At 43.9% G+C, this 18,741-nt stretch overlaps 1 long non-coding RNA gene across 2 annotated transcripts in view; it reads left to right on the top strand.

Annotated features, from left to right (window-relative positions):
- Nucleotides 1-18,415, top strand: part of LOC121167493 — a 31,841-nt gene extending 13,426 nt beyond the window's left edge. Inside the window, exons 1-3 of one of the 2 annotated variants that reach the window (XR_005885596.1) lie at nt 138-207; nt 7,124-7,230; nt 12,460-12,781. This is a non-coding gene — a long non-coding RNA (uncharacterized LOC121167493). Of the gene's footprint in view, nt 1-137; nt 208-7,123; nt 7,231-12,459; nt 12,782-18,346 lie in introns of those variants that run through there. The other variant, XR_005885597.1, reaches the window with a different exon arrangement.
- The last annotated feature ends 326 nt before the right edge of the window (nt 18,416-18,741 follow it).

Below are 18,741 nucleotides of genomic sequence, written 5' to 3'. Positions count from 1 at the left end.
AATCTGTCCTTAGGAGACAAGTCAAGAAGAAAAAAGCCCAGAGAGGGGAGACCAGCATGACTTGGCCACATTTGCCTCAAAATGCTGTCTTTGGAAGAAGCAGCTGAGAGATAAGCCTTAAACTTTTGCCGACTTGGAAGATAAAAGATAGAGGAAATCATCTTAATGGAAGCAAGAAGAGAAGAAGGATGGAACATAAGCCAAATGGTAAGAGAACTACTGGTTCATTAAAGTCTTCTATAATATTTGAGACCTTGACAGAGAAAAGAAGGCAGAAAGGATACAGGGTATTGCAAAAATTGTGTGGAACATGGAATTTAAAAAGGTTTTGGTACAAAGACATTTTAAAGTGAATGTGTAAGTTTTTCATTTTGTGCATCTTCTTATTTTTAAAGATTATCTTCATTGGAAAGTTAGATGTACAGAGAGATGGGGAGAGAGAAAAGTCTTCTGTTGCTGGTTCACTCCCCACGTGGCTGCCAGAGCCAGGCTGAAGTCAGGAGCCAGTGGCTTGATCTGGGTCTCCCATGCAGGTGCAAGGTCCCAAGACACTGGGCCATTCTCTCTTGCTTTCCAAGGCCACAAACAGGAAGGTGGATGGGAAGTGGAGCAGCTGGGACTTTATGTGCCCATATGGGATCCCAGCACCTGCAAGGCAAGGATTTCACCACTAGGATATCAAACAAGGCCTTATTATACAGATTCTCCATGACATTTGAAGACCTCTCATTCAAAGAGATTTTTCTACAATGAACATCAAGTTGCAGGTTTTTGGATGGTCAGTAGATCTGAACTGAAAGAAACTGAAGCAGAAAGAAGCTTCTATCCAGATAGATCACAGGTGGAAACCATCTTTAGTGCAGAAGAGAAAACTTGAGTAGAAGTACTTACACCTGTCACTGAGTGCCTAACAGAAACAATGGCAGCCGCCCCCACCTCCCACTGCTCCCCATTTCCTAACTGGTTAAGAGAGCACCAGTGGGGAACATTGTCCCTGTATGTTCCCACCCATCAAGGAGCAGTCATGGAAGGCTTAAAACCACAAGACCCTTCCAAAGACCCCTTGGTGTCTCTTTCTCTCTCTCTCCTTTCAAGAGGCAACCCTCCTGCTTTGTCCTGCAGAGCTGCTTTCCCCTTGCCTCTGCCTTCCCTGTCACCTGGTCCCTTTGCAGAACTCTAACCAACAATGCCCTTCAAGAATGGAAGTAAGGCAAAGGTGCTTTCAGACTAATGCAGAGTTCATTTCCAGGTGTCCTTAGAATAATGGCAACTGCTCAGTCTTTCCATTCATTCTGCATGGAAGTATTCAAGTCAACACAGAATGACAACAAGTCTCAATAAGAACAAATGGAACAACACCTGACCTATGCATTGTCCATAACTAGAAGAAGAATGTCAGATTTTCCCTAAGTGGAAACCTTGTTGAAGCAGGCCTGCTGAACTTTTCTCAGTAGAGTTTGGGAAGGCAGAAGCAATGTGTACAAAGGGTCTTAGACAAGAAGAAAACCCTGAAAAGTTGTGGCAGGCCTGAGCAGTGTGAGAAGGGCAAGGACAGTGTCCATCTTGCCTCTAAGGTAGTGCCTCCTGACAGGAATCACCTTACAGATCGACCCTGTAGCTGGATTGTGGTTATGTTGGCCCTGCGCAGCCCAAGCATGTCACATCCTAGGTCATCCATGCCACATATGCAACAAGGGATGCACTAATATTGGGATGGTAGAAGGAAGTAGGTGTTTATTTAGAAGCACAGAGCCTGACAGGTGTCCTGTCACTGATTTCTGCATGGTGAAGGGGTTAAAGGTTAGGGATGTTACTGATTGAAGCTGGGCTGTGGAGGTGTGTTCCTCTCCTGTGCAGGTCTCTGAGCTGGTGACTCTCTCGTTTGGCCAGTGGTATCAAGTGATTTTGAGGACTCTGTTGATTTCCAAATGGGCTGCAATCTGGAGCATAATGTGCAGATGGTAGTCACTTTTTTTCTTTGGGCCTGGAGTTTCTGAAAAACTCTCTCAAAACAAGCCTGAGCATTGGCATGTTTCTATGGAGTAGACAAATCTACTTTAGAACGGGCTGGGCCTAGTGCACAATGTTTGTAGGGTTGCAGGGGTCTGAGAGATGGCCCAGGTGTGCGCATGCAGATACATGAGTGTTCACGTCCAGGATTGGTGGTCTGACAGTGGAGAGCATATATCAGACCTGGGCCTCCTCAGAGGTCCGGCCAAGCACAATTGATCCTTATACAACTCACAACTTTTCTACACCTTTCTGTCCTTGAGGAGCATAGCATTTGAGCCGTTGGTATGACTCATTGCTCTTTCTGGTACACATGAATGTTTTTTAGAAGAGATTGATTTGAGGAGCCAGCAGTGTGGCCTTGCAGACCAAGCCTCCCATGGGCGATGGTTCCTGAGTGGCAGCAGCTCCAGTTAGAAACTAGCTGTCTGGTGTTGTGCTGGAGAAAGCCCGAGTGGTTCCAGTCCTTGCACACCTGCACATATGCAGGGAACTCGAAGGAAACTCCAGTCCCCTGGCTTCAGAGTGTCCTGGATCTGGCTGCTGTGGCCATTTGGGGAGTGATCCAACAGGTGATGGAAGATCTTTGTCTCTCCTACTCTCCCCATGAACCTGCCTTTCAAGTATAAAAACACAAAAGCAAAATCAACAAAATGTAGATCTTGGTCATGAGAAAATGATCCTTCTAGGAATGGCAGAATGAAAGGGAGTGAAAGAGAGACAGAGATGTAGCTGAGTCAGTCTTGAAATGGCAGGCAGGGCAGGGGCTGTGCTGAGCCAGAGTGAAGCCAGGGCTCAGGAGGTTTGTTAAGGTTTCCCCTGTGTTGAGCCAAGTGGCCAGGTACCTAGTTGATTTTTTTTTTCTACTTGCCCATACCAAGGAGCAGGATACAAGCGGTGCAGTTGGGACTAGACTCAGTGCCCATGCATGAGGCTGGCATCCAGGAAGGTGTCTGCATGATGTATGGTGACACCGTGCTGGTCCCCAGGAAGTCCTACTGTCTGTCCTCCCCTCTCCCCCTCCCATGCCACACCCACCCTCAAGCAGAAATTGGTTGTTGAAGGGTTCTACAGATACTCCTCCCAGCAGTTTCGGGATGTAAGAAACTTTATTAGGGCCTTGTCCACCTAGTGTTGTGGGGCCAGCGAGGTGGGGCCTGGCCTTCTCAGGTGCTGTAAGAGCCCTCCTTGTCACTGGTGAGGTGAGCCTCTGGGAGATGGCTCCAAGGAGCCCTGCATCTTAGGCATGACTGGGAAGGCCCCACTGGGCCAGGTGTCTGCTGCCGTGGAATGCAGCTGCTCTGGGGCCTGTGATGGTGGCAGCCTGCACGGCCTTCTGGCCCTGCACCATGTCGATCTGCCCATTCTTGCCATCTCCTTGGTCGGACAGGTACTTCTTGGGCTTCTTGTCCTCCTTTATGGAGGGCTCAGGCTCGGGCTTATGCTCAGGCTCAGGCTCGGGCATGGGCTCCGGCTCGGGCTCTGGCTCAGGCTCATGGTTGGCAGGCAGTTGCTGCTGGGTCTTGTCAGCATCGGCTTTGGCCTGGCCTCTCAGGGTGTTGGTTTCAGTAACCAGGGCCGGCTGTGTCATCATGGGCTGCTTCCCGCAATGTGTCAGTGTCCCCAGGTCAGTGGCATTGGTGGTGCTGCTCAGGGCTCTGCATCCTCCTGCTGCTCCTGCTCCGGCACCTCCGGCTCCTCCTGCTCCTTTTCCTGCTGCTCCTGCTCCTCCAGCTCTGGCTTGAACTGCCGCCAGTGCTTGTGCTTCAGGCAGGCCTTGAGGCACGTGAGACTCTTGGGACTGTGCAAGATGCTGGTGGTCCCTGTGGTGCTGGTGCTGAACATGTCTTGTAAGCTCTGCAGTGTGCTCTGCAGGGCCTGTTCCTGCAGGTGTTTCTGGTGCAGGGCCAGCAGCATTGTGTCTTTCTCCTGCTGGAGCACCAGGATCTGCTTCAGGATGGCCTCTGTGGCACTGAAGAGCTGCTGGCATCGGTCTTCTTTTTCTCGGAGCAGCCGCTCACGAGTGTGCAGCTCCTCCCTGAGTGCACAGGCAGCCAATGGGTCCTCTTGGATTGACGTGGGCCTCTCCGTGTTGGAGGCCTCCTTCGTTTCCCGAACTGTGTCGGGTCTTGTCTCGTGTTCTTGTGTGCGTTGCTGAATCTCCATCTGCAGTGTGGACACGGCCTCTTCTAACTGGGTCACAGATTGCTTTAAGATTCTGTTCTCCTCCTCCTTCTGGACAAGGGTGTCCTGGAGCGTGCGCAACTGCTGAGTTTTGTGTCTGAGCACCAGCCCTTTCCCTCGCACGAGCTTCTCTAGCTCCTGTTGTTTCTTCCTCATTTCCTCGAGTGCTGAAGACTCTGGGTCGTGTTGTGTCTCCAGTGATATGGTGTCGGTGGTGGAGGGTGAGAGTGTGCTCAGGATTTGCCGTAAAGTGTTATTTTCCTTCTCTTTGTCCTCGAGGCTCTTGTGGAGAGATCGTAGCTGCTTGTTTTTGGCCTGCATGAACAGGTCTTTGCCTTTGAGTAACTTTTGCAAGAAATGTTGTTTGTCCTCGAGTTGCTTGATCTGCAGAGACATTTGGTGTTGTTGCGTCTCGAGTGTGGTGGTGGTGGTGTTCTTGGAAGAAGGCATTGTGTGTGTTTGTTCCAGGAGGAGCGTGGTTGTGGCTTGTGTTGGTGCAAGTGATGCTTTGAGGTTGTGGCTGGTCCCTTGGAGGAGTTGAGAAGACTCGCTTGAGGTCCCAGGTTGCGTGAGCTCTGGAGACTCTTGTGTGCATGGTGTCCTGTGGGAGGCGTGTAGGGAAGCTTGGAGGTGTCTTAGGAGATCTTCTTTGGTGGGAGAAAAGTTGCCAAGAGTCTGCGGGACTTGGCGGGATTGATCCTCAATCTCTGTGGCTCTGATGTTGTTGTTGTGGAGATTGTGTGCCAAGTGAGTGTGACTCGGTGTGTCCTGGCCGACGTGGTGTGTGGTGTCAAGAAGCCTCCGGAACTGGGTGACTTTGGCCATGGATTGTTTGAGCGTCTCGTTTACCTGCTGGATCTCTGCCAGGTGGTTCTGCAGAGCATGCACCTCCTTCTTTTTGGCTGTGAGAAAAAGCTCCCTGCCCTTGGCTAGCTTGTGTAAGAGCTGTTCCTTCTTCTGGAGTCGTTTGATCTCAAGGGCCACTTGCCGGTGTTGTGTGTCCACGTGTGTGGCTTCTCTCACGGCCTGACATATTGTGTGGATGCTTTCCCGGAGGAGCCTGATTGTTTCATCTTTGGTGGCTAGTGATGTCTTGAGGTTTTGATTCTCCTGCAGGAGCCACTGAGGAGGCTCACAGCAGGCCAGAGGGTTAGTTTCTTGGTGAAACGTTGGCTTATTGGAGGCTTCTGGTAGAGGCTCGGGCGTTCTGAGGAGATGCTCTCTGGTGGGAAAGTGCCCGAGAGTTTGCAGGTGCTGGGCGCCTTCCTTTCCCAGCTTTCCCGCTTCTGCTTTGTCCTCTGCGTGGTGATGAGTGCAGTTGGTATTGAAGAGTTCTGATTCGATTGTGAATTGATCCAGTGTTTGGGGTAAGGTGTGTTGAGTGGCGGTGTGCTGGTTGTTTTGCAGCTCCCATGCCTGATAGCATGCTTCCACGTCTGTGGAGACACTTGTCAGCATGTGCTCTTCACATCCTTGCAGGTCCTTCCCCCACACACCTTTGACAAGTCTATGTGTGAAATAGCTGCTGATGTCCTTTGCCTGTCCCAGGTAGTGGCCTAGCCTGGCGCCTAGGCCACGGATCCCTGAGGACATGGCTGTGGGTCACTTAACTGCGCTGGAGTGCTCAGAGAGCATCCAGTTCAGTCGGACAGTCCCACAAAGTGTCGCCAGAGCAAGGCATGCTGGGACTTATATAGGCAGCTAACAATGGCCGTTGGTTAGCAACAAGCTGTTGCCTGGAGATGCCCGGAACTCGGGCATGGGCCACGGCCCTCCCCCTCCAAGCCCACTAGCTCTTTGGCCCTCTTCATAGTCCTCATCATAGCCCTGAAAGCCCCCAAATGAACTGTCCCTCCCCTAGAGTGTGTGAGCATGCATAGGTATGAATAACATAGGGCCTGTCCTTCCAGTGCTCCCCCTACACTTTCTTGGGGAGACCTTTTTGTTCTGAAGGTGGAGCCAGCAGAGTATCATTCCAATCAATTAAAAGCCCTGACATAACCTTAGCAACAATTTTTAACATTATGGAATTAATTGACATGGTATTGAGTAACTGGTATGTTAAAAAAAAATGCAAGTTCTTCACCACATTCTATGACTTCTGCATTGATGTTTCAATTTTAGTTATATACAACCGGATTCTATACAGGTTAAAATGGCTCTAGATTACTATTCAGCCGTGTCATGTCTATTTTCATTTTAGTATTTAGCAGTTTAGAGCATTGGAACATGATTTTGCTGAACCTGCCTATTTTTCGGTTAATCTAAACTGGCTTATAACTCTGACATGTGTCAGAAGTTTAGGTGAACAGTTTTAGGAGGGATGTGCAGAGAAATCTTCAATACCCTAGTGAGGAACGACTAATCTTTGTGTCCCACCTAGTGAGGTATAAGTGAATCCATGCTGACCATTTCCTGTCTGATTCTAAGCTTTCCTTGTTGTTCTCTGTCTATCCTAGATTTTTTTGTTTGTTTGTTTGTTTGTTTTGAGGGGTTTCTAGAGCGATCCTGATGGTCATTGCAAGAGAGGGTGGGAACCTAAAGTTGGAACCAGGCAAGGACCAGATAAAGTTCCTCTCCCTAGTCACAAAGGAAGTTTACTGTTCTTGTGTTTCTGCGGACCGCACAGGGTTCCTGGCTGTAATTCCGATTACTTTGGATCTTTTCTTCTCTACAGATTAGCTACACAGTTCTGTTTTAACTCTTCACTAAATACAAATATTTCCTTAAGGAATCAGTTTGCCTTTCTCTTGTAAATTAAAGGGCTATAATGTATGGAAAACCAACACCTGTGTAATAAAAACCTATGTCATGGGCTAATAAATCATTCTGATTGGTTCATGGTATACACTATTTATCACTGTAATGTACATGTGTATTGATACTTGGTGAGTTGTGACAGTTTCTCATCCTCTTTTTGTTAATTCAGAGAATGGACACTGTGCTGACCCTACAGCTATGCAAGCTACTGCTCAGCATGAACGTGGTGACAGTTGGAAGTTGCCTTTGAAGCAAAATGTGGATGTAGAAGCAGAGGTAACTAAACGGAGCTTGGGAAATATTTTAGGTAAACTGTTGTGCCATGAAAGACTTAGATGTGAGATGAACTGTTATTCTTGATGTTTATCTAATGCTCTTCTGAGTGTAAATGCAATTTGCTAGAAGACAACTTGCTTGTGTGTGAGCCCTGGGTAGTGTAGGCATAGACATTGGAGAAGACGCGAGTTGAATTCCTGCTCCTGTGGTAGAGGCACCTTGCTATTGGAAACCCTGTGGGGTTCACTGAAGAATGCCTGAAGATGGCCCTGCACAGTGAATTAGTGGCGAAAGTCCTTGTCTTCAGCACATCGAGATCTCGTATGGGCAATGGTTCTAATCCCAGTGGCCTGCTTCCCATCCAGCTCCCTGCTTGTGGCCTGGGAAAGCCGTAGAGGACAGGACAAAGCCCTAGGATCGTGCACACGCATGGGAGACCAGGAGGAGCCTCCTGGCTCCTGATTCTTAACGGTGCAGCAGTGACTGTTGTGGTCACATGGGGATTGAATCATCCAACAAAAGATCTTCCTCTCTGACTCTCCTCTCTGCATAGCTGACTTTGCACTAGAAATAAGTAAATCTTGAAAGAAATGACTCAAAGGCAGTTGAGCATTGTGGAGTGTGGAGCTCCTGGCCAGGTGTTCCATGATAATTATGCTTTTCTTCATTTTGGTTTTGAGTTAGCATTCATGGAATCTTATGTTTTCAACTGAATGTGGGCTTTTGAAGAGGTACAGCGCATTTATCATTGCATTGTTTATTTATAGTATTAAATTCAATATATTTTCAAAAGGAAATTAAATCTTAGAATCTGGCATCTGTATACGGGGTTAACGGTGACTTGCCTTATGTCTAAGCTGTAATCTCAGTAAAAATGTATCAGCATCTCATGTCCTAGCATCGTATCAGGAGCATTTTGTTTAGCAAAATAGCTTTAGACTAGATAGAATGTTGATGTTTTCTTCAAAATAAAAGACACTGTCTTCACTGGGAGCTCAGTAGGGATTTGGTGTGAGGCTTTACTTGGTGGAACAGTCCATTTGTTAATGGAAACAGTTTGAGTATGTGTTTTGCAGAAGAAATCTTTTCCTTAACATTGTTTTTGTTTTTTTAACTAATTCACTTGACGTGTGTTGGTCACTGCACTCATCCCTGCAGGACTGGGTCAAGCCACAGGCAGGAACCTGGAAGTCCATCAGAGTCTCTCCCATGGGTTGTAGGGATGCAAGTACCTCAAGTGTCACCTGCTGAATCCAGGTGCATTAGCAGGCATCTGTCCTGGAGGCAAAGTAGGTGGAAGTGACAGCAGGCACTCTGATCTGGGATGCAAGTATCACAAATAAAAGAGTTGGGCCCAGCACCGTAGCCTAGTGGCTAAAGTCCTCGCTGTGCGTATGCGACTGGGATCCCGTATGTGCACCAATTTTGTTTCCCAGCTTAGCACTTCCCATGCAGCTCCCTGCTTGTGGTGTGGAAAAGCAGTAGAGGATGGCCCAAAGCCGTGGGATGGTGCACCCACATGGAGACGTGGAAGAAACTACCGGCTCCTAGCTTTGAATCAGCTCAGCCCATGCCATTGTGGACATATGGAGAATGGACCACCCATGGAAAGAGTTTTTTTCTCTCTCCTTCTCTATGAAATCTGATTTTCCAATTTAAAAATCTAGGAAATAAAGGTTATCATCATATTTATTTTTAAGGCAGAAATACAGAGAAAAAGGTCAGGGAAAAAGAGCAAGAGAGTCTGATCAATCATCTGTCCACTGATTCACTCCCTCAGTGGCTGCAGCTGCCGGGGCCGGGTCAGGCCAAAGCCAGGGTCTAGTGCTACTTTTAGATGTCCCACAAGGATGCAGGAGGTACTTGCGCCAGCTTTGGTGAATTCCTAGACACACTAGCGGGAAAGTGAATCAGAAGTAGGGCAGCTGCTCCATGAGCTCTCTGGAATGGCAGTGTCATTGGTGGTAGTTAACACACTGTGTCACAGTGCCAGCACCAGTGTAATAATTGTTTTTTGAACCAGATACTTCTTGGCTGTGAATTTAGGGCTCTAATGTAGGTTGTGTGGTTTTCTTTTTGGTTTGATATTAATAAGAGAAGGACATTTTTAGTGTCTCAGAAGTGGAAAGCAGCTACTTTATTTGGTTTGATTGGAAGGACAGAAGTAAAATTCTCTGAATTGAGTCTCTCATTTTGTTATTTTAATAAACCTAGAAACTGCAACAGCAACAACTACTAAAAAATTCACACCCCTGTAGTTAATAAGGGTGTTAGCCCTTATTCAAGCTAACCCTAAAACTAATGGGATAGAGACACTGGGGCCTGGGGCAATGGCCTAGCAGCTGAAGTCCTCAGCCTTGAATGCAAAGTGATCCCATATGGGCGCAGATTCTCATCCCAGTGGTGCTGCTTCTCCTCAAGCTCCTTGCCTGTGGCCTAGGGAAGCAGTGGAGAACGGCACAAACCCCTGGGAACCTACACTGACATGGGAGACCTGGAGGAGTTCCTGGCTCCTGATTCACATCTCCTGCTGTTGTGGTGCAACCATTGCGGTCACTTGGGGATGAATCATCAGATGGAGGATCTTCTGCTCTGTCTCTGCTCCCCTCTATCTACATCAGACTTTGTATTAAAAACAAACAAATATTTCCATGTTGCAGAAATATATCCATGTACAGTTTTTTTCAGCAAAGACATGCCATTTCTGTCTGATTCTACTTATGTTATTGATGAAAAAAAATGTCAAAAGCACTCTTATAAGTGTAAGACTGAGAGGGAATGGGCAGATGGTCTTACAGGTTGGCTAGTCCTAAGGGAATCTATTTTAGCTTTCAGTTAATGTTAGGTATTTTCTGCTCTTTTTGTTAGGAGTGTTCTTGTTATTTTACTATACAGTTCCATAGACTCTGGGAAAAATGAAATGTAGGAAAGCATGGAGTGAAATAACATACTACTGAGTGACTAATGTGCAAGGGGATGTGTAGTAACTGTGTATTGGAGACTGTCCTTTCCAGATGTGAGGATCCAATGCAGTATGCATCTCTACTTCCATTCAAAAATGGCCTCCCAATGAAGCAGCTTAGTATATCTTGACAATAGGATGCTGGACTCTCTGCCTTTGTCCATGCCCGGAATGATGGTCGTATGACTGTGTGTGAAGAAGTATACTGTAGTAATGATATAGGGGAACTCAGTGGGTGGGGAAGAATTGGGGAGGGGATAAAGGAAATCCCAGGGCCTAGGAAATGTATCATAAAATGATCATAGTTAAAAGAGGTAAAAAAAAATCTCCTTTGGTATCAGCAACAGAGACATATTATATGTTAGGTTCATTTGGGATATTGAAGATGGATTCAGAAGAATACAAAGCTTAGGAAATGAAGTTGTTAGTACACCTGTGCTTTACTAAGTTTAGAATAAATGTGGTAAAGTTCATTGTAATGTCTTATTGCTATATATATGTCATGATGTATAAACTTTCACATATATCTCCCCTTGACATTGGTTTTTATCCAAGTTGTAAGGCCTACATAAAAACATTTCAGGAGAGGCTTTGTAACAACCATAAATGTGTAGTGTACTTCATCAATATTAGGTGAGTTTTAGCAGATTATTGTTTCTTTTTTCTTTGAAAGATTGTTGTTGTTACAAAGACAGATAGACAGAGAGAAGGAGATACAGAGAGAAAACTGTTCTGTCTGCTGGTTCACTCCCCAAGTGACAACAAAGGCCGGAGTTGAGCCGATCTGAAACCAGGGGTCAGGAGCTTGTTGTGGGTCTAGCACGCAGGTGCAGGGTCCCAAGGCTTTGGGCTGTCCTTGCCTGCATTCCCAGAGCTGAAGCAAGAAGTTGGATGGGAAGTAGAGCAGCCAGGATATGAATATAGGATCCCGGTGAGGTTTCAGCTACTACACTATTGCCCCAGGCCCTACTGTATCCATTTTTTAACAGGAGCGGAACAATAATGTTGGTATGACAATGACAAGAAAAAAAAAACCTCATTGGTAGGTTTGAGAAATCTAATTTTAATTCTAAGATTCTGATATAGCAACAGGTTAATTATAAGTTATCTATGTATCTGTAAATACATTTTATTTAAAAACAGCTTTACAAGGATTCCTGTACAAAGATCGAATCTGAGATATTTTGCTGTGTGTAGTACCTTTATTCGTAAAATTTCAAGATAAGGAGGGCAGAGCAGTGGCATAGCATGTTAATTATTTGCCTGTAGTTGCAATTCTGTGTGGGTGCTGGTTTGGGTCCAAGGTCTGCCACTTCCAATCCAGCTCGCTTCCCTGAGAAGATATGAAAAACTGGATACAATTGCACAGCGTTGTGGTGTGAGAATGATTGGTCACTAAAGAAATCAAGTGTACCCTGCTCAAAAGCAAGATCTGTTGCCTATATATTGTATAGCAGAACATTTTGTGATAGCATTATTGTGAATTTTTGAGAATTAAGTAGCAGCAATTGTACTACAGTTATTTTGTTTAACAGAATATCTAAATAGAATATCTTCTAAGCCTGTCTTGAGGCCACAATAAGAGCCTATTGAAAAGTATGCAGAATATTGTAGCTCTTCAACAAATGTTAATTCTCTAATTTGAAGGGCAAGTCCTCTGGCCCATCAGGGAAGGCTCTGTGGCCTGTGGTAATCGTAAGTGAGCTTCCTCCAAGGAGAGTGAACAGTTTCCGAATTTGGCTGTGGGGAGCATAGGCAGTAGAGTAGTGGGCATCCAGGGATGGCAGCTGTGTGTCTGAATATTGCATCAAGTAGGCAGAAGGAATCAAAGTAAAATTAGGTTAGTGTCTCCTTTTATTTTGTTGTGTTGTTTTGCTTTTGTTTTTTCAATTGAGAGGCAGATAGCTCTGTCCTCTACCAGTCCACTCCCCAAATGCCTGTGAGGCTGAAGCTGGGCTAGGTTGAAGTCAGGAACCAGGAGGTACTCCAGCTCTTCCACCAAGGAAGCAGGAGACCAAGCAGTACCTTAGCTTGTGCTTGCCAGTGTCTGCATCATCGGGAATGTGTGATTGGGAACCCAAGCTGGGAGTCAGAAATTCCAGGCTCTCCTAAGTGGGATGTGTGTGCATTCTAACCTGCCTCTGTTAAGTGCTAAGTTGCATGCACACTGGGTTTATCCATTTTCCCATTTTTTAGGTGAAAATAGAGAATCAGAACATGGTGAGGGGAATCTTCAAATAATTTGTGTTTTTTTGTTTTAACCACAGAAGATGAAGACATGCTGCAGTCATTTGTACCAGCCGATCTGTAAATGTCCGAGCCACTATCTGCAGAAGTAATTCTCTTGAAGATGAAGAAGGCAGTACTAACTCTGAACACAAATGCCCTAAAGTCCTCAATCAAAAGACATGGATTAGCAGAATGGGTAAAAAGCAGTGGCCATCTCTCTGTTTGCCTATTGGAGACATAGCTAATCAACAAATATATGAAAGCTGAGTGTGAAAGGCTGGAAAAGCACATTTCACGCCAAAGGAAAAGAAGAAGACCCAGTGTAGCCATTCAACTCTCAGAGGAGATAGACTTCATTGTGAAAAACATTAAAAGAGGCAAAGGGACACTGCATCATGACAAAGGGAGTCATCCATCAACAAGAAATAACAATGGTAAATGTATACACACCAAATGCAAGAGCACCTAGCTACCTGAAACAAGTATTGACAGACCTAAGGGTGAAGATAGATGATAGAACAGTAATGGTGGGGGGATCTCAAGACCCCATTAACTTCAATGCACAGATTCAATGGACAGATTCTCAACAAAGAAACAATAGATATCACACAGAACAAATGGACTTCCTTCCATCCCATAGACACAGAATATGCATCTTTTAGCTTTACATGAAGCCTTCTCCATGATCGACCATGTTATATGTCACGAAACATGCATCACCAACTTGAAAAGCTTCAAATCATACCATGCATCTTCTCAAACTACAGAGTGAAACTAGAGATTGACAAATCCAAATAGCCCAGCAAATCTGTAAACTCTTGGAAGATAAAGAAAATGGTATTGTGAAAAGCAGTGGGTTACACAAGAAATTAAAGATGAAATTTAAAAATGTCTTGAAACACATGAAAGCTCAGACACAACCTACCAAAACCTGTGGAACACTGCCAAGGCAGGTTCAAGAGGTGGATTTTTTGGCAGTTGGTGCCTACACAGGTGGAAAAGAAAGATTTCCGACAAATGCGCTAAGTATACACCTGAACGAGATGGAAAACAACAGCAAAGCAACAGCAAAAAGGCAAGAATCAAAATGAGAAGAAATAAATCAAAAGAGAATAAGAGAGCAACAGACAAAATCGGTGAGTCAAAGAGTTGGTTCTTTGAGAAAATAAACAGAATAGACATCCCACTGATCCAAGTGATCAAAAAACAAACAAAAAAAACCCTGAGGGGGTAAAAAATTAGTATGATCACATATAAAAACTGGAACATGACAGCAGATACTTTAGCCACATGCAGAATAATCAAATTACTACAAAAAACTCTATGCCATCACATCAGAAGGATTCCTGGAAATGGATAGATTCCTGGACTTGTAGCGTCTGCCAAAATTAAGTCATGACGCAACAGAAAAATCTAAATAAACCTACAATGAAGGCAGAGATTGAATCAGTCATTAGAGCCTGCCAAGAAACAAAAAAGGCCAGGCTCAGACAGATTCATTTGCTCTTTCTTAATTTTTTAAGATTGATTGATTTTTATTTCAAAGTTATATGAGGGGAAACAAAGAGGAAGATGTTCCATCCTCTGATGTACTCCCCAGGCAGCCACATTGGCTGGAGCTGTGCCAGTCTGAAACCAGGATCTTAGAACATCATCTGTGACTCCCATGAGCGTATGGGGTTCTAAGGGTTTGGGATGTCCTTGATTGCCCCCCCAGACCATAAGCATGGAACTGGATAGTAAACAGGGCCACCAGGATTACACCCAGTGCCCACATGAGACTGGCTCTTGTTTCAATTCAAATCCAGTTATTTTTGCTGTGAAGTTTACCATTTGTACTTTCTGTTCATTTGTGTCTTTTTCAGAAAGTCCTTATGATTCATTAATAGATCATTCTTATGAGCCATTTTGATTGTAAGCACCTGGTGTTGTAAATGTCCCTTTCAGCACTATTTTTGCTACATGTCATGGGCATCGATGTTCTTGTTTTTGTGGTCATTCTTGTTTATGTGGTTATTTCTTCAGCAATACATGGGTCATGCAGTAGCATCAATTTCTACAACAAGATTTTTGATTTTCGTTTCCATCGCTTTAGCAACACATTGGTCATTCTGTAAGCATGTTGTTTAGATTCATGTTGATGTAAATTCTCTGGTTTTCACCCCATTGTGGACTGTTTTTTTCTCTGTCTCTGTGCTTAAAGGGGTGTATAATAGACTTGTAGCAGCGACTGGCAAGTCCCGATGTGGAGACCTAGGGCAGGATGTATCTCTGTATCGAGACCAAAGATGGAGTTCCATTGAAACTGTTGAATATATCCTGACAGTAGGATGCTGGACTCTGTGACACTGTCCATGCCTACAGTGTCTGGAAATACTTCAGTAGCATAATGATGGACTTAGGACTGTTGATGAAAGACTACCCCTTGCATTAGTAGAAGGGAAATGAGTAGCCGGGGGGATGGTTTGAAAGAGGGGGTGGCAAATCCCAGAGCCTGTGGAACTGCCTCATCAAATAAGGCATGAGAATCACCTCTAGCAGTGTTTTCAAACTCTCAGAAATCATCCTGTAAAGTCACTGGGAATTCTGGCTCAGTTTAACCGGGATAGAAGCTGAGGTTCTCAGTGTTTACTAGCCCCGATAAGGAAGGGTTGTTATTCCACAAACTGCAGTTTTGAGTATCAAGAAGCTACATCTGAAGGATTTTCTTTTTTTCTTTTTTCTTTGTTGTTGTTGCTGTTGTTGATTACATTGCACTATGTGACACAGTTTCATATTTTCTGTGATTCCCCAACCCCTCCCGGAGCCCTCCCCACATCGTGGGTTCCTTTACCTGGTTGCTGTATTACAGTTCAAAATCAGTCAAGATTCTTTCATTGCAAGTGTATACAAAGCATAGAGTCCAGCATCTTATTGTCCAAATAAGTTCAGTGGTTTCTTGGGGAGACCATCTCTGGTCTGAAGGTAGAGCCGGCAGAGTATCATCCTGATCAATTAAAAGCCCTGACATAACATCAGTAACAATTTATAACATTATGGAATTAGCTGACATGGTATTGAGTAACCAATGTGTTAAAAGAGAAAAAAAAAAAAAGAATGCAAGTTCTGAACCATATTCTATGAATTCTACATTAACATTTCAATTATTTGTTTATATACAACCGGGTTCTATACACCTTAAAATGGCTATAAATTACTATTCAGCTGTCTCATGTGTATTTTCATTTAAGTATTTAGCAGTTTATAACGTTGAAGCATGATTTTGCAGAACCTGGCTGTTTTTCTGGTAGTCTAACTCCAACAAGACATATGTCAACAGTTTAGGTGAACAGTTTTAGAAGGGTGTGCGGAGAAATCTTCAATACCATAGTGAGAAGTAACTAATCTTTGTGTTCCACCCAGTGAGTTATAATTGCAACCCCACTGCCTGTTTCCTGGTTTTCTAAGCTTTCCTTGCTGTTCTCTATCTATTCTAGTTTTGTTTGTTTATTTGTATGTTTGTTTTTTCTCAGGGGTTTCTGGAACCAGGAAACAGGCAAAGGACCAGAGAGGGCTCCTCTCCCTAGTCCTTAAGGAAGTTTACTGTGCTGTTTCTGTAGAGTGCTCCTGGTTGTCATTCTGATGACCTTGGATCCTGCAAGGCAGGGTTTGGACTTCTTCTATCCCATGTGGTAGATCCAAATGGGGGTGGGTGACCTCAGAGTTCTCAGCCTCCAAAGGCACTCCAGTTCCCCGTGGTCTCCTTGGCAGTTGGGAAGAGGCTAAGTCTGAAGGATTTTTACTTCTAGAACTCTTGTTAATATGTTGCATAGAGATAAAGGCTACATATTTTTGAAGGAGCCTGTTGAAATTAGCTTTCAAGACTTTAGTTACCTGTTTTGCATATTTCTTTAAAAATGTTCTAAATTTGTAGAAATATCAGAATGATCACTAAATTACATTAAGGTTGTGAGTTTTGTCATGTTTGTCATTGAATGGTTTTTGGAAAGTTCCATAAGTATTCTAGAAATACAAATTGTGGCAAGATTTATTTCCTTGAGATTCAATTTTTAAAATTTTCAATTTTGAAATTCATTTTGATAAGACCTGTCTAATTACAATCATTAGCTGGACAAGATACTTTCTTTCAAGAGATAATAAATTCAGCAAGTCCATGTGCATCCAGACCTCTTTTATAGAAGTTGATCTCCAGGTTTGAAGAAGCTGCAAGCCCAGTTGTCTGTGCTTACAGAAAAACAGCAGCAGAGGATGCTGTGAGGTTGATTGCAAAGTGCAGTGGCTCTGAATATTATAATATTCAGGAAAGTGTGTGGTAATAAACTGCTTGCTTAGATCACACAGGTATTTGATTCCCAAGCTGAAAAATAACTGCACACTATTATTGACTTTTTGCAGTTAAAGTTTCTGGTTTCTTATTTTTAAAATTTGTTGTTAATATCCTATGACTTTTGTTTGATATTGCCTTATATTATTGAAGCCTTTTTGATACCTTTTTTTTCAACTACATGCATGATATCCTAAAAAGTGATTCTATACTGAAATTAAGTATCTTGTCCAAAACTACTCACTTGAAATGGGATCATATTACACATTTGTGTTGTCTGATGTCAGACCATTGTAGAACTATGCCTATAGTATGTGTCAGTGCATGTATCTTGAATTGATTCAGTTGTTGTAGAATATTCTTCATGTTAAAAAATGAATATGCGGTGAGTCTTTATATGTCAAAATTTATGTATTTATTTATTTGTTCATTCATTCATTCATTTGTTCATGTAATTTTTTTCAAGGTAGAGACAGAATGAAAGATCACAGACCAGGCTGTGATTTGCTGTCCACTGCTTCACTTCTCAAGTGGCCAGTGGGGGATGGGCCAGGCCAAAGGCTGGAACTCTAGCCAAGTCTCCCTCTGTTTCCCAATCACATTAGCAGGCACCTGAATGTGCAGTGAAGAAACCAGGACTCCAGCTGGATGTCTGCACAGCAGGGAGCAGCTTAACTGCAGGTAGCCTCTGGCCCCTTCCTCACTCAGGTGGCAGGTGGCCTGGATGGTGTGTAAGTATGGGCATGCAGGGGAGGGGGACTGCATTTAAATTTAGCTGGGCTTGTGTGAATTTCAAATGAACTGCTTAATTAGATTCCCAATTTTTTTTATAGAACCTGTTTGTGTTAAAATATGAGCTACACATTATTTGCTTAAAGTGAAGTACTCCTGAGGTTTAGAGTACTTGGTTGTCATTTTCAGGCTCAGTGCCAGTGCCCCTTAATGTAAAGCATTAGGCATTAAACAAGTGTAAAGTTCTAAATGTTTTAAGTATTATTCCATGGCTGGAACCTTCATTATTTTTAAGTAGTTTCTTTTTAAAAGATTTATTTATCTACTGGAAAAGAATTACAGGGAATAGGAGAGACACAGAGGGGGAGATCTTCTATCTACTTCCTTCCCCAAATGGCTGCAATGCCTGGAATTGAGCCGATCCAGTGCCAGGAGCCAGGAGGTGCTTCCAAGTCTCCCACATGGGTAGAGGGTCTCAAGGAGTTAGGGCATCCCCTGTTGCTTTCACAGGTCACAAACAGGCAGCTGAATGGGAAGTGGAGCAGCCAGAACATGAACACCAAGGAAGCAGGTGCTTGAAGATAGAGGATTAGTCTGCATTGCCAGGTTGTGTCTGTCCCGTTTAAGTAGTTCCTTATGCATTCTGGAGTATATTGGAAAAGATTTCAAGATGTATCTCTCTTCAATATCCATGCCATTTTGAAGCAAGACAGATTTTTGTACAGAGTAGTGCTTGAATTATTTGGAAATGCAGACAGCTGTGAGTGTGGGAGTTGATACGAGATACAATATTTCAGCCCTCCAGCAAACATTGTGCTGCTTCTTTTGAGGCTGCTGCCAAGTAGTTCAATGTGCTTTGTTCTTTTCAGGGGAATATTGTGGACGGCAGGAAGCAGCTTATTTTGGATAGTCAGCATCATGTTATTCTTTCTGCTCTAGGAAGAGAAGCCTTTTCAGAACTCCAGAAACAGGTAAGATCGTGGATTGCTTTGGGACTACCTTCTGGTTTGTGTGCATCTTGAGAGAACGCTGATATTTGTGTCTTTGTAAAGGCATATTGGTTCAGGTGTTTATTTTGGGATTTAGGTAAAGCACTTTGACAAAAAGACTGATTTTATAAATTAATTTATTTTAAATGATATCAGCATTTTTATTCAGACTTCCATGATCTTGGAGTTTCTGTCTACTAAATCTAGAATTCCTAGCTGTGGAAAGAATTCGTATGCTTAGGAGGAAGGGAAGCATTCAGTGTATTTTTATTATG

This window comes from Ochotona curzoniae, unplaced genomic scaffold (assembly GCF_017591425.1).
Source record: "Ochotona curzoniae isolate NIBS_2020 unplaced genomic scaffold, NIBS_Ocur_1.0 patch378, whole genome shotgun sequence".
NCBI lineage: Eukaryota > Metazoa > Chordata > Mammalia > Lagomorpha > Ochotonidae > Ochotona > Ochotona curzoniae.
The sequence above is the reverse complement of the archived record's forward strand: the minus strand, read 5'-3'. Positions and strand labels throughout refer to the sequence as shown.